We start from the raw sequence: 15,777 nt of genomic DNA on the forward strand, positions 1-15,777 counted from the left end.
TGGTTTACACATTTCGGCTCCAATTGGCAATCAGTTGAATTTGCAAGTTGCGAGAGCGTGACATCGGAGACAAGTTGGGGAAGGGGGCAGCCTCTGATGTTAAATTAAGCTCTGCAGTTACTAAGCAGCAAGAAGTCTCACGGTGTCCTGAGCCCACCCCACCCCTACCCTTTGTCCTTTTTGGTGCTGCACTTGCTGGATTCAAAGGCCCAGGTACTGTTAGTCCAGCAGATGCATTTGTGGACTCCAGTACTTGATCCCTTCCCGTGCAAAACCTGCAAACTGTCAATAACATCTCTGGGTTGCAGAACTCATCTTATTATACAAAAAGGCATGCTTGCTGAGGAACAGCTCCTCAGCTCCACCATGTTGGCAAGTCAGCTGAGTGAATGACCAACGCATCAAACCACATAGCCTCATTCAGCATTCATGTTTTCCTGGCAATTAAATTCAACCAGGGCTTGGCCAGACATCCACCCTGGAACTTATACAACAGACTATTCTCCTTTGCGTACGTGGGGGGTGGTCTTTCTATCCCCACTGAGGTGCCCCACACATCTAAGCTCAGGGGATTGGACAAGTAGGGCTTCAGGTTAGGGACCGCACCAGCCCAGTGGGTTTGAGCCCTGGTACATCTGCCCTTTGGAATAGCTGAGCGCCAACTTGTGTATGGCGTAGTGGTTTGGCGTAGTGTAGTGGTTTATGTTTGGTGTAGTGGTAAAGAGCATGGACTCTAATCTGGGAGAACCAGATTTTATCCCCCACTCCTCCACGTGCAGCTGCTGGTGTGACTTTGGGTCAGTCACAAGTTCTCTCAGAGCTGTTCTCTCACGAGCAGTTCTCGAAAGAGCTCTCTCAGCCCCACCTACCTCACAGGGTGTCTATTGTGGGGAGGGGAAGGGAAAGGAGACTGTAAGCCGCTCTGAGACTCCTTTGGGTAGTGAAGGGCGGGGTATAAATCCAATCTCTTCTCTTCTCTAGTACCAAGCAGCCCATGACTGCCTTTGAGGAAAGGCTGCATCTTAACGGCAAACTGCTGGATTTGACAACTTAAGGCAGCCATTAAGCCTTCAAAGAAAGCGTCGCTGGTTTTAACGAGAGCATTAATGGCAATCAAATATTAAGGGACTGGGGAAACGGGATTCTTTTTTAGTGCAGTGTCTGATCAAAGGCAACTTGCATTCTCTCTCCAGGCTTCAATTGCCTCTCCCTGCAAGGTTGTGGAACATGAAAGGAACTTCTCCCACCCCCCCTCTCCAATTCAGCTGCAAATGGGCAAAGCAAGTATTGCAGGGCAAGCAGAACATTCATCACTGCAGGTAGGACAGCTGGGGGGGGGGAAGGAGAGGAGAGCGAAGCCCTGGCAAAAAGGAGGAGGAACTGAGCCCCGGAGGCTGAGCTGGCATTCCATCAGCGTTCTTCCGTTGTGACAGATTTCCCCGGCAGTTCGAAGCCCGTGTCACGGTAGTCCGTTGACAGAAACAAAATGATTACCGGGGGAAGATGCAGTGCTTGTCGTTTCGGAGCTACAGCTCGGAACTCAGAGTTGGGGCGGGGACAGAATTATTATCTGGATGTGCAATGATGACCCAAAGTCACTACCAAATGGGACGGTGTGATTCCCCCCCCTCCTATCAGAGGGAAAAGGGAGCTTCGGTGTGCCTGTTCTTTTGGCTCTTCGCCTTTCACTTCGACACTCTATAGGAGCATTATGCCCTCGCCTAAGAAGACGCGCTCACTCACTCCTTCCCCTCTCCCCAACAACCCACATTGGGAATGAAGCTCTAAAGTTTGCAGCCCCCACAGCATCGACATAACAGAAGCCGTGTTGGATCGGGCCAATGGCCCATCCAAGTCCAACACTCAAGAGTCACACAATGGCTAAAAACACCAGGGGGCCATCAGGAGGTCCACCAGCAGGGCCGGAACTCCAGAAGCCCTCCCATTGTTGCCCCCCCCCCCAGCACCAAGAATACAGAGCATCACTGCCCCAGACAGAACATTCCATTACACCTTGTGGCTTATAGCCACTGATGGACATCTGCTCCATATGTTTATCCAATTCATCCACAAGAGGCTCACCCTTGTCAGAGAAATAGGCAGGGGGACAGTGTGGACTAGTGTCTCTCAGGACTGTGTATGCTTCAGATGTGCGGATGGACGTGTACCAAAGACCCTTCTGGGCTGCCCGTTGAATGCACCGGACAGCCTCCAGGAAAGCCGAAATCTAGCCGCACAGGAAGAAAGTGTCTGTTCCCCTCCCCTTTGTTTGCAGTGCTCATTCTCTACTTGCAGGGAGTTTTTAATACAGAGCACATTCCCAGATTGTGGCCCTCCCCTTGCAGCCAGTAGTCCAAAGAGGCACAAGTCCATTTTGCCCTCAGCATTGCACCATCTTGTTCCCACATATGTATGTGGGCTATTTTTGGGCAGGAACGCACAGGAACGGAGTTCCGGCTGGCTCCCAAGTTGGCCACGCCCAGCAGGAACTCATTAGCATAATAGGCCACACCCAACAGCAGAAACTCATTAGGATTGGCTACATTAGGGGGTGTGGCCTAACATGCAAAGGAGTTCCTGCTACAAAAAAGCCCTGGGTTTTGACAACAAACAAGGTAAACAGAATAAGAAGCAAAAGGTGGGTGTGGCTGGATGACCACACTTCTGGTAACATGGGGGTGCGGCCTAATGTGCTAATAAGCTGTGCTGTCAGGGGTGTGGCTCAATATGCTAATGAGTTCCTGCTGTTGGGTGTGGCCTATTATGCTAATGAGTTCCTGCTGGGCTTTTTCTACAAAAAGAGCCCTGTAATAGAATCGGTTACTGAAAAGGGGGAGGGGCCCAGGTCTTGGAAGAGGAGGCGGTGGCAGCTGAGCCGCTTCCCGGAGAGAGGGATGATCATCCTAAACTGGGAGCACCAAAATCAGAAGGCACACAGAGAGACCTTCAGCAGTTGAGCTTCCACAGGGCAGAAGGGGTCCAAAGAAGAGGATACTAAGAAGGCGGCCAAGGTGCCGGGGTTCAGCGGCCCAGATGAACAGAGTGGGGTGACACGACCACAGTGACAGGGAAAGGGTTCCCCCCCCGGTCTCCCCTACCCCAAGACCCCAGCGGTGGGCATCAGGGGCTTAATCCCTACACACCATACGTGCCACCAAATAAACCATCTCCAGCTTTTGTGGTAAGATGTCTGTCGAGTTTGGTTTATTACAGTGCACCGCTTTCGGCGTATTCCGTCGAGATCCAGCCCCACTTGGCCTGAAGCAGGGCAACGTCGCAAGCTTCTACTGACAGAATAGCTAACAGTTACTAAAAATACCCTGGCAAGCTCACGCTCACAAAAACCGTGACTTCCTTTCTAGCTCTTTTTGCTGCTTTTAAAGCAACAGGGCCGGGGGGGAAGCTGCATTTCTCCCCCCCCTGCCACCCCTAATATGCAAGACCTTGTGTCATGACATCACCACCCATCAGATAAAGCAGGGAGGTCACATGACCACAGTGCATGCTTCCACCCAACACGGGGCAAACAATCTTCTGCATTATGGGAAATTTTTGTTCACTTCCCTTAAGTCCTAAGGACGTAAGAACATAAGAGAAGGCAATGTTGGATCAGGCCAATGGCCCATCCAGTCCAACACTCTGTCACACAGTGGCTAAAAATACTAGGCACCATCAGGAGGTCCAGCAGTGGGGCTGGGACACTAGAAGCACTCCCACTTTTGCCCCCCTCCAGTGGGGCTGGGACACTAGAAGCACTCCCACGTTTGCCCCCCTCCAACAGAGACCCAAAACGGCTTACATCATTCTCCTTACCATCATATTATCCTTACAACAACCCTGTGAGGTAGACTAGGCTGAGAGCACGTGATTGACCCAAGGTCACCCAACAAGCCTCCGTGGAAGAGTGGGGTTTGACCCTGGGTGTCCCACAGCCTAATCCAACACTCTAACCACTGCACTGCAGTGGCTCTCAAGGTCATACAGAGATGCTGGGGGGAGGGCTGTGGCTCAGGGGCAGAGCCTCTGCTTGGCACGCAGAAGGGTCCCAGGTTCAGTCCTCAGCATCTCCAGTTAAAAGGAGCGGGCAGTAGGTGATGCGAAAGACCGCTGCTAGTTTGAATAGACAGTACAGACCTCGAGGGACTGATGGTCTGATGAAGGAGGAGGAGGAGGAAATGGAAACTGGATTTATACCCCACCCTTCACTCAGAGCGGCTTACAAACTCCTTCCCCTTCCCCTCCGCACAACAGACGCCCTGTAAGTAGGTGGGGCTGAGAGAGCTCTGAGAGAAACTGCTCTTTTCAAGAACACCTCTGACAGAACTACGGCTTGCCCAAGGTCATCCAGCAGCTGCGAGTGGAGGAGTGGGGAATCAAACCAGCTTCTCCCAGATTAGAGTCCGCACACTTAACCACTACACCAAACTTCACGCGTGTTCATGCTGTTTTCACCAGCAGCCCTATATTGTACCTCACGTGTAATCGGGCCCTGAACGCAGCACGACGGCTGAGAAAGATTCTGGGATCAAGTCAGAGACAGACCCAGGCACTACGCTAAGACAGACCTTAAAAACCAACAAGGGCATGCGTGAATCCCAAGGCAACCAGATTTGCACCTGCGGTCTGTGGGAGGGGGGAAAAGAGCAAAACAGTTTAAGGGGACAGCACCTCCAGAGAACCTGTCAGGGCGGAGGCCCTGTAAGCATTTTAGAGCCATATGCAGGGCTATTTTTGGGCAGGAACACACAGGAACGGAGTTCTGGCTGGCTCCCAAGTTGGTCACGCCCAGCAGGAACTCATTAGCATAATAGGCCACACCCAACAGCAGAAACTCATTAGCATTGGCTACAATTAGGGGTGTGTGGCCTAACATGCAAAAAGCCCTGGGTTTTGACAACAAACAAGGTAAAGAGAATAAGAAGCAAAAGGTGGGTGTGGCTGGATGACCACACTTCTGGTAACATGGGTGTGTGGCCTAATATGCGAATGAGCTGTGCTGTCAGGGGTGTGCCCTGATATGCTAATGAGTTCCTGCTGTTGGGTGTGGCCTATTATGCTAATGAGTTCCTGCTGGGCTTTTTCTACAAAAAAAGCCCTGGCCATATGTATCATGCAGCCCAGATTGGTTCTCATCTTGGCCTTCTCCAGGATGCAACAGACAGCACGTAGACACACGTTGTCCACCCCATGACTCATCAACCATTTCACAGAAGGCCAGCCAGCAGCTAGAGGCTGTGCACAAAGATACCCCGGTTTAAGCAGTTCGCAGCACCTGCTGCCTTCCCCCATTCTACCAGTTTCCATCTATTTCCCCCCCAAGGTTTGCAGACACCTCATCTGATAGACAATTCTGGCTGCCACCCAAAGATGAAGGATAATTACCAAGACGTTTCTCGGTAATTCTGTGCTCGGTATCAGAAAATGAGATTTGTCATTTCACAGATGACAACCAAATTGTAGGATATCCATTTGCCAGGAAAGTCACTCCAGGGTAGGTGTTCCCCCCACCACCCCTTTCTTTCTATTAACATGATGGAACAAATGAAAAAGACGAAGAGTGGTCTTCTGTTTTTGCCCGTGAAAGCACTGAGGACAAGAAGCCACAAGAAAAGCTGCAAAAGTTTGCCTGTCTGCAAAAACAAACAAACGGAACAAAAAGCACCCCATGCACCAGCCTGGTACGGTTTACCCAGCAGTCAATGCTCCCTCTAAACTGTGGCGTCTTGTGAGCAAAAATTCCACTTTGTGAGCTCCTGGCACTGAGGACAAGAAGCCACAAGAAAAGCTGCAAAAGTCTGCCTGTCTGCAAAAACAAACAAACGGAACAAAAAGCACCCCATGCACCAGCCTGGTACGGTTTACCCAGCAGTCAATGCTCCCTCTAAGCTGTGGAGTCTTGTGAGCAAAAATTCCACTTTGTGAGCTCCTGGCACTGAGGACAAGAAGCCACAAGAAAAGCTGCAAAAGTTTGCCTGTCTGCAAAAACAAACAAACGGAACAAAAAGCACCCCATGCACCAGCCTGGTACGGTTTACCCAGCAGTCAATGCTCCCTCTAAGCTGTGGCGTCTTGTGAGCAAAACTTCCACTTTGTGAGCTCGTGGCAATGAGACAAAGAAGCCACAAGAAAAGCTGCAAAAGTCTGCCTGTCTGCAAAAACAAACAAACCGAACAAAAAGCACCCCATGTGCCAGCCTGGTACGGTTTACCCAGCAGTCAATGCTCCCTCTAAGCTGTGGCGTCTTGTGAGCAAAACTTCCACTTTGTGAGCTCCTGGCATTAAAGTTGTGAGCGAGTGATTTGGCTACTGCGTAAATTAGTTTGCTCTGGAGCCGTCCTTCCCGAGCTAAGACAAAAATGGGTGAGCCAGAGGCTAAAAAATTGTGAGCTAGCTCACACTAACTCAGCTTAGAGGGAACACTGCCAGCAGTAACAGGTAGTTTTTATTACAGGGCTAATTAAATGCATTTTGAGCAAAGTTATCTCCTGGTACCTATGCCAAAGGAGTGTGGCTGTGCTTCTCACCCCGGAGTTGTTCTTCCTCCCAGCTCTCTCTTTTAGGATTTTGCACCAATGCACAACAAAGTATCGGTCAGGTCTTGCTTTCCTGTATACATCTTGTGCAGATGTCTGACTGTATTCCAGAGATTAGATTAGATTAAAGACGACGACGACGAAGAAGAAGACAAGGAGGAAGAGGAGATTGGATTTCTACCCCACCCTTCACTACCCGAAAGAGTCCCAGAGCAGCTTACAATCTTCTTCCCCTCCCCACAACAGACACCCTGTGAGGTAGGTGGGGCTGAGAGAGCTCTTTCGAGGACTGCTCTCGAGAGAACAGCTCTGAAAGAACTTGTGACTGACCCAAGGTCACACCAGCAGCTGCATGTGAAGGAGTGGGGAATCAAACCCGTTTCTCCCAGACTAGAGTAACCACTATACCAAATTGGCTCTCAAGATAGGACAGGGGCTTCATCCATCCCAGCTGCACACAGGCACAGGCAACGATTTCCCAGTTATGTTTCCCACTTTACACCTCCGCCATCATCACCGGGAGTCCCATGCAGTGTTTTAATTATTATTTCTTTACCTAAAAGCCACTTTGCTTTGGGGGGGGGGGGGCGAAACTCCAAAGCAGCTTTTGACACTGCTGGCAAGGGACTGCAACCAAGTGCGGCGGCTTCTGCCGGTCCCGGTCTGGACCCGTGTTAGAAGAGATATTCTGCCAATCAATCAACCCATGATTTGCACTCTACAAAGAGCTGCACACCCACACACAAAAGCCCGGCGTGCAAGCAAACAATTTGCTCCCAACTGACTCGGGAGGAGACGTCTCCAAGTGCTCCTCTCTTCTCGCCTGCTGCTCCATTATTGCTCGCCTGTCAGTGACAAATGAAATCACATTAACCCCGATTTACAGAGGAGGGACTTAAAATGTGGCATCCATTCCCCCCCCCCCCCTTGCTAACGTGCAGCGGCCAATTAATCACACCGCCCAGGGGAATGGCTGGCTCTGCATGGATCACAAGAGCAATGAGGAGAGGGTGAGGGGACGGCAGCCTCTCCAGGTGCCTATAGGGGAAGCCAATGAGATGAAGCCTGCCTGGGTGTTAATGCTGGAATGGCTTTTAATTTAACAAAGGCAGCCCCCTCCCAGTCCCTCTTTTGGGGGAAACCTTGTGCCCAGGTTGCAGAAATGGACTAGGTCTTGTGACCAGGTTGCTGGGCCAGTGTAGCAACTTGGGGGCAGTAAAGCGTAGTTGCGCTACACCTGCGCTAGGGGTGAGCGGGGTGAGAGACTGTGGCTCAACAGAAAAACCTCTGCTTTGCATGTGGAAGGTCCCAGGTTCAATCCCCGGCACCTCCAGTTAAAAGAACCAGGAAATAGGTGATGTGAAAGACCTCTGCCTGGGACCTTGGAGAGCCACTGCCAGTCTGAGTAGACAAGACTGACCACGATGGACCAAGGCTCTGCATTGGCACGAGGCAGCTACATGTGTGTATGTGTGGCTTCAAGGGAGTGCACCCCCTGAGCACAGCTGTGACAAGACAGAAGCATGGGTCAGATCCAGCCATCTTTTCCCATTGAATGTGACCAGGTTCTCAGCCTTACTAGAGCCCTTGTCCCACATGGCTTTGGTATGAGGAAGTTCCAGATCCCCCAGCAAGTGGTCCAAAATGGGCCCCCCTTACACTTTCTCATCAATGGGAAAACTGGTTGTATCTAACATATAGACCCAAAAGGTACCAACCTAGCAGTTCGAAAGCAAGAAATTGCAAGTAGATAAATAGGGACCACTTCGGTGGGAAGGTCACAGCATTCCGTGCGCCTTGGCGTTTAGTCATGCCGGCCACCTGACCACGGAAACATCTTCGGACAGCGCTGGCTCTTCGGCTTTGAAACGGAGATGAGCACCGCAACCCTAGAGTTGGATTCGACTGGCTTTCGAGCAAGGGAACCTTTACCTTTACCTTTTTTACACTTTCTCATCAATAGGAAAACTGGTTGTATCTAACATATAGACCCAAAAGGTACCACCTACCAAGACGTACAGCCCAAATGGGTCCCACAGAGCAGAGGCAGGCACGGGAAAACGCTGTGCGCCACACTGATGTAGACACTGCTAAAGTCCCTGCTCACGCATGAATCAACAGAATGAATCTTATTGTACAGAATGGCTGGTAAAGCTTCCTCGCTCGGAGGTAATGTTTATTCTCTGCAGCCGACCAGGCAGGTGGTTGTTTACAAGCCAGTATCGCATCTGATTAAGTTGTGGGGACAGGGTGGGCCGACACACAAGCCATTTATCTTACAGACTTGTTCCATGCATGCGCCACTTTCCCACTATTCAGTGCACAGAGTGGTTTGCAGCACAAACACAAAACGCAAGCCACTAAAACCACTCCATCCCACAACGAAGCAACCTCTTTTCAACAAGCCAGTTCCAGGGGATGCAGCTGAGAGCTTCCGGTTTTCAGCCCTCGACTGTTCAAACAAGTGTTTCAAGAGGGAGATATAGAGTATTAGTAGGACAACTCTGACCGTGGGCAGGTCGCTGCCACCAAAAGGCGCCCATTTGATTCTATGGCTTGATATAAGTGAAGGGCCCCTGTTTCTCCAAAGAGGTTTTTGTTTTAAATTACATGGGTCTAGATAAGCAAGGAGCTACTTGATAATGAGGAGTTCCTATAGCAACCACTCCTTTCCACTAGCACCACTGGAGTCCCCGGTTCACCTGCCTGCAAGTAGAACATTTCATTTTCTAGAACTTTTTTTTTTTAAAAAGGATCTTCTTGTTTATCCAGGTTGCTCGACAGCTCAACTGTTTCCTCTGTCGTTGCACGCAGGAAATATCAGCTGGCAGGGCGCCTCGGCGCAAGCCTCATGAGCTGCAGCTGCCCCTTGCCCCACTCCACCCTTCAACTGTGCGATGGGGTCCAGCTTAAGAACATCAGAAGAGCCCTGCTGGATCAATCCAATAGTCCATCTAGTCCAGCATCCTGTCTCACACAGTGGCTGACCAGTTTGGGGTAGTGGTTAAGTGCACGGACTCTAATCTGGGAGAACCGGGTTTGATTCCCCACTCCTCCACTTGCAGCTGCTGGATGACCTTGGGCAAGCCGTAGCTCTGATAAGAGCTGTTCTTGACAGGGCAGTTTCTCTCAGAGCTCTCTCAGTCCCACCTACCTCACAGGGTGTCTCTTGCGGGGAGGGGAAGGGAAAGGAGTTTGGAAGGGCGGGGTATAAATCCAATCTCTTCTTCTTCTTCTTCCTCTGGAGGGCCAACAGCAGGGCATAGAAGCTAAGAACTTCCCCCTGATGTTGCCTCCTGGCTCTGGGATTCTGAGGTTTAGTGCCTCTGAAACTGGAGGTTCCCTTCAGTCACCATGGCTAGTGAATCTATCTAACCCTCTTTTAATCTCCTGTTTATTCCTGTGGCCATCACTACATCCTCTGGCAGCAAATCCCACACTTTCATCACTAGAACCTCCCGGTCCTGTCCAGTGTTCCCTCTAAGCTGAGTTAGTGTGAGCTAGCTCACAGTTTTTTAGCCTCCAGCTCACACACTTTTGTCTTAGCTCAGGAAGGATGTCTCCAGAGCAAACAGATTTATGCAGTAGCCAAATCCCTCGCTCACAACTTTAATGCCAGTAGCTCACAAAGGAGAATTTTTGCTCACAAGACTTAGAAAGAGCTTAGAAAGTGCATTGGCCCTGTCTGTGCACCTTCCGTGCAACCGAGCGTACACAAGCTGAACAGCTTGTGTATGCTCTGATGCATGGGAGGTGCACAGGCAGGACCAGGAGGTTCTTTTTGGACCCAGGCTACCATTTCCCCAGCTTTTCCCTGCTTCCTGTCCTGCTTCTGGCTGCCGCTTTAACTCCACTTTCACTCGCTGGCCTTCCCCTACCAAAATCCTTCTCAAAACAGGCCTCTTCCATCAGCAGCTCCTCCTAGCCCTCTCCTCTGCTAGGGTCCACCACCAAAGCCGAGGTCGCCTTGACTGCAGGAGCGACTGCCCTCTCCGTAGCTCAAGGCCGTGGTGGAATTTAGAACAAGCTTCTCATCCGGTGCCTCTAACAGCTTCCCGTACACCTTGGGACTCTCTCCGAGAGCTTGTGACTCGCACTGCCTTTTAAAAATAGCACACTGTGGCAGGGCTATTCTTGACGCTGGGCTGGTTGCCTCAACCCTCCCAGCTGTTAATTACACCTGGATTGCTGTTGAATTTCCAATTAGATGTTTGTTTAGCGGAGGGATAGGGGCCTGCCGGCGGAAGGCCCAACGCTACGCTGCTGAAATGACAGGCTCCACAAACAACAACACAAATCCCATGCAGGGAGGCTGATAATGCCCTATTCTGCAGCATCCTTTTCTTCCCTTCTCTGACCGGTCCACCTCGGTGTCTGGCAAAGCCACAGACTGCGTGACACGATTGCCATTTGCATGGCAGGGAACTCGGTGGCATTCAGTCAGTGGAATGGAGTGGAAGCAAGAGGGAGCCATTTCTCATCCAGTCCCTCCGGCCTGCGTTTTAATCTTCTTTGCCGTCTCAATCAGTGTCACTCCGCACGATTAGGCCTAATGGATCACAGTGGAGACGCGTGCCTAATGCAGGTCTCGTTTCCCTGCCAGTTGTCGGATGATCTTCCAGGACAGCGAGCTACAATCTCCAGACGCAATGACCTGTCTCAAATCTTTGCCATTGCAATCAAAGGGAAACTATTTACTTTAGTTGGAAAGACTAGATAAGAACCATCAGAACGGATGGTCCACCTAGTCCAGAATCTCATTTTCATCAATCATATACCACAGGGAAACTCCTAAGCAAGACCCATACACAACGCCTCTCCTGCCGCTGACTCTCCGCAGCGTCTGACAATTAGGCATTCTGCCACTGGATCTAGCAGTCCCGTTGGGCTATCGTAGCTACCATCAGACCTATCTTCCGTAAACCTGTCCATAAAGGTAAAGGTTCCCTTGCTCGAAAGCCTGTCAAGTCCGACTCTAGGGTTGCGGTGCTCATCTCTGTTTCAAAGCCGAAGAGCCAGTGCTGTCCAAAGACATTTCCGTGGTCATGTGGCCGGCATGACTAAACACCACGGCGCACGGAACGCTGTTACCTTCCCACCAAAGTGGTACCTATTTATCTACTTGCAATTTCTTGCTTTTGAACTGCTAGGTTGGCAGGAGCTGGAACCAGAGATGGGAGCTCACTCCATCATGCGGCAACTCGGGTCTCGAACTGCTGAACTACTGACCTTCCACAGCCTGCAGTTCAGCATCTTAACCACTTGAGCCACCGCAGCTCCTAAACCTGTCCAACCTCCTTTTAAATCCACCTAAGTCTGCAGCCATCACCCCATCTTGTAGCAGTGAGTTCCACCAGCCAACTATCATTTCTGTGAAGTTACTTAACAACATAAGGTCGCAAGCACTACCTTTAAAGCTCTTTTATGGCCTGGGACCTCAGGGACTGTCTCTTCCTATGCACAGCCAGCTACTGTTTGCCTTCTGCAAGGCAGTGCCTGCTTCGTGACCCCCCACCATGCAAGCTGAAGACATCTGAGCATAGTTCCCTCTAAGTTGTGCTAGGAGGTCCTAGCGCACAAAATTTTAACAAGCAGAGCAGGGATTTCTGCGTCTGCTCACAAGGAATTTTTCCTTCCATTGGAAAAAATGGAGGATGGGGCACCTCCTTCTGGGGCCAATAGAACTGGACCCCCTGGTCCAATCTTTTTGAAACTGGGCGGGGGGGGGGGGTGAGGAGAGGCCCCAGCAGTTTGTTGCCTCTATCTAAAGAGAACCCAGTCCCGAGCCCCAAATACCTCCAGATCAATTCTCCATTATAGCCTATGGGGCCCATTGACTATAATTGTCCCCATGGGCTACAATGGAGCCGGAGAAAATGATTTTTTTATTTGCGCACCCCTATTATGCTTTTCAGTATGATTTGTAAGCTGCCTTGAGTCACAGGGGAAAGTGAGATATACCTATTTGAATAAATAAGTAGTTTAGGCAGGTTGATAACATGTAAGCAACTTCCTGTTTGTTAGGTTAGGCTGGGTTCTGACAGTGAAACATATAGTGGAAATGGGTGGGTAGACCTGTTCTCCAGAGGCCAGGTCTCTCAGTACAGTGGAAAGGTGTGGGTGAAATTCGACTTGATTCTATTTTCTCTTATAATGTTTAACTCATTCTTGAAATATAGTTTAAATATAGGTTAAAATAATTCATTCAGAGATTTTTACAAGGTTATGGAAATAATCTTCTAAAAACCTAATTAACGTGACAGCCAAATGTAGACTCACTCACAACTTTAATGCTACTAGCTATTTTTCCCGCTCACGAGGTAGAATTTCTGCTCACAACACTGTGGAGCTTAGAGGGAACACTGGCGGCAAGGCCCCTGACACAATCAAGCCAAGGTTATGGAACGTCCTACGTGGTAACGTTTGCAGGTACACTGTTCTTTTGGCTTTTCAAAAAGGATGCAAGAACTACTCTTCCCAGAACTCCTATGAATTCTGAGTGGGTACTATAGTGCATTCCTGACTGGGACAGCCCAAGATAGCCCAGTCTCATCTGATCTTGGAAGCTAAGCAGGGCTAGTGTTGGTTGGTACTGGAATGGGAAACTATTCAATCTTTCCCAAGTAGTTGGTTGAATGCCTGTAGACTCTGTTTGCTGTGACCTTGCCAGCAACACCTATGAAGGCAACGGGAACAGTCTGGGCAGATTCTTCCTTACACGCAGACTCATCCTTACAGGTCCTTGACTGAACATCACATTATGGCTACTTCCACACAGGGACGGTTCTCCATGTAGCTCTTGCCGCTGCTGCAAACGCAGAGGTCATTTGCAATGGCAAAGAGCTTATCAAACCAGGCTTGTGAAAAGATAGCAAAGAAGAAGAGGAGGAGACTGGATCTATACCCCGCCCTTCACTACCCGAAGGAATCTCAGAGTGGCTTACCATCTCCTTTCCCTTCCCCTCCCCACAACAGACACCCTGTGAGGTAGGTGGGGCTGAGAGAGCTCTCCCGAGGACTGCCCTTGAGAGAACAACTCTGAAAGAAAGACCTAAGGTCACACCGGCAGCTTCATGTGGAGGAGTGGGGAATCAAACCCGGTTTTCCCAGATTAGAGTCCGCGCTCTTAACCACTACACCAAACTTCTGGAAGCCCCAGACGCAGGACAAATAGAGGGCTGCATCATGTGCACACCTACCCCAGAACAGCACAGCTGTATGGAAGCTCAGGCGAAGCAAAGCATCCATGCGGAAACAGCCTGTTGATGGCATCTTTGAACCTAGTGCAGTTATTCATACTTTATGTATTCCATTTATACCCTTTTTCCCCCAGTGGTGACTCAAAGTGGCTTACAACATTCTTCCCTCCTCCATTTTATCATCGCAAGTACCCCGTCACGTAGGTTAGGCTGAGAGTCCGTGACTAGTCCAAAGTCACCCAAGCAAGCTTCCATGGCAGAGTCGGAATCCAAACCAGGATCTTCCAGATCCTAGCCTGACACCCTAGCTACTATACCACGCTGACTCTCAGGTGCTCCCTTTCTGCATCTGAGCTCTCCGCCATTCACTTGCCCCTTGCTTGTCTCTTCTACAGAGATCTGATCTTACAAAAACACAATGATATCACAGTGGAGTCAAAACAGCTCATGTTCCTGCTGTCTCAACAAAGGAGTCTGGGCACGGTCTCCCCTTCCCACAGCCCTTCCAGTTAACATTTTTACACAAAAGAAAAGGAATCGAGGTGGCTGAACAGTCACAGGTGCAGAAAGGCTCAGCTGCTGGAAGCGTCCAAAAATCATCTGGCAATTACTGAACCATGACTCCAATTGAGAGCGACCCATTTCATCCCCCAATACGTGTCGTCTGTAGGTAAATGAGCAAATTGCACTACTTTGCTACTTCTGGATGGCTGTTCAGCTCGTTTTTTCCTTTCGCAGCCCTCTGTGAGCGATTTACCTGTCACGGCAATTGTGGAGGACTCTGTCCAACTAGAAATTACAAGTACATACACCACAGCACGTGTGCACACACCAATGGAAATTGCACATCGTTAATGCGGCTGCCAATGAGACGCTGAACTGTGGCTGGGGAGAAAAAAATTCCAGTGCCAACTGAGACTTTTGCAAAGGACGACAGATGTTGCTAGGGAATTTGGAACAATTCAGCCACCCTGCGTATTTGCCCAGGCTGGGTTTTTTTTGGCTGAACCTTCAGTGTAATGTAACGGAACCATCCAGCCAATGCAACTGGAATGCCAAGACAAAAAGACACCAAAATTCTACATGAAGCTTCATTAGGCTGTTAAAGGGGCTTCTTTTGGCTTGTCAGAGGCCCTGGACAGTGAAACCTAAATCCAGAACCGGAGAAAGCAGCCCCTCGGATCAGGATTCTCATTGTTCAGTAGACTGAGCTGGATGATTAAGAAGCTGGAGTCTAAAGTCTAGCAGATGGGAGATACTGTGATGCATCAGGCCAGCATTTTCACCCCATCTTGGACAGCATCCTTTCTTACTGCTGTCCCACTTGGTTTTTGTACAGGCAGGTCACATGATCCCTGTTGAAAATATGTGTGTTGCAAGGTCTAAAGTCAGTCATTATAGGGTTAATCTGCTTATCTTGTGTGCTATTGTTAAGACTGACCTGGAAGGGAACCTGGCAGAAAGCCAATGGGAAGAAAGCCCGGGGAAAATGAATCCTATTTACTAACAATCATTGGTTAATGCATTCAGGTGATTTCCTTCTAGGGGTCAAGAAGAAAGGAAGAATCTCCATTACTGTGTGTCTATTGTTGCAAGCATGTAGTCTTAAGTGTTTGCTGTTTTGTAGATTTTCCTGTGTACCCTTCCCTTCAGAAATAAAGATTTTTACATAGAAAGAAAATCCTCTCCAGTGAACAAAGATCCACTGCAATCTCTGAATATCTAACTATTTTTACCAATTTTTCCACGAATCCCTAACATAGTCTTTAAGGTTTTTTTAAAGGGGACTCCCAGCTTCTTTCTTTACCAGCAGAGAACTGGCCTGGATGCAACCCGCAGATCCCCTGACTGTCCACCAGTCACAAGACCTGACGCTGCACCACCCCCTGCTACTTTCTGCATCTGAATCAAGGCAGGTCCAAGTCCTGAAGGTTCCCAGTTCAAGCCCCAGAATCCCTTCAGGTTCCGATGCTACCATTGGAGATCTCCATAGCACAAAAAATAAAAAACCCTGTCACGTGAGTGCAGTGCAGTGCAAAAGAGGA

General features: G+C 49.7%; 1 protein-coding gene across 2 annotated transcripts in view; it reads right to left on the reverse strand.

Moving 5' to 3' along the window:
- ACOT7 (acyl-CoA thioesterase 7) overlaps positions 1–15,777 on the reverse strand; it is an 86,947-nt gene that overhangs the window by 28,091 nt on the left and 43,079 nt on the right. The window lies entirely within an intron of this gene.

The sequence above is a fragment of the Gekko japonicus genome, unplaced genomic scaffold, assembly GCF_001447785.1.
Source record: "Gekko japonicus isolate JY-2015 unplaced genomic scaffold, Gekko_japonicus_V1.1 scaffold2653, whole genome shotgun sequence".
Lineage (NCBI taxonomy): Eukaryota > Metazoa > Chordata > Lepidosauria > Squamata > Gekkonidae > Gekko > Gekko japonicus.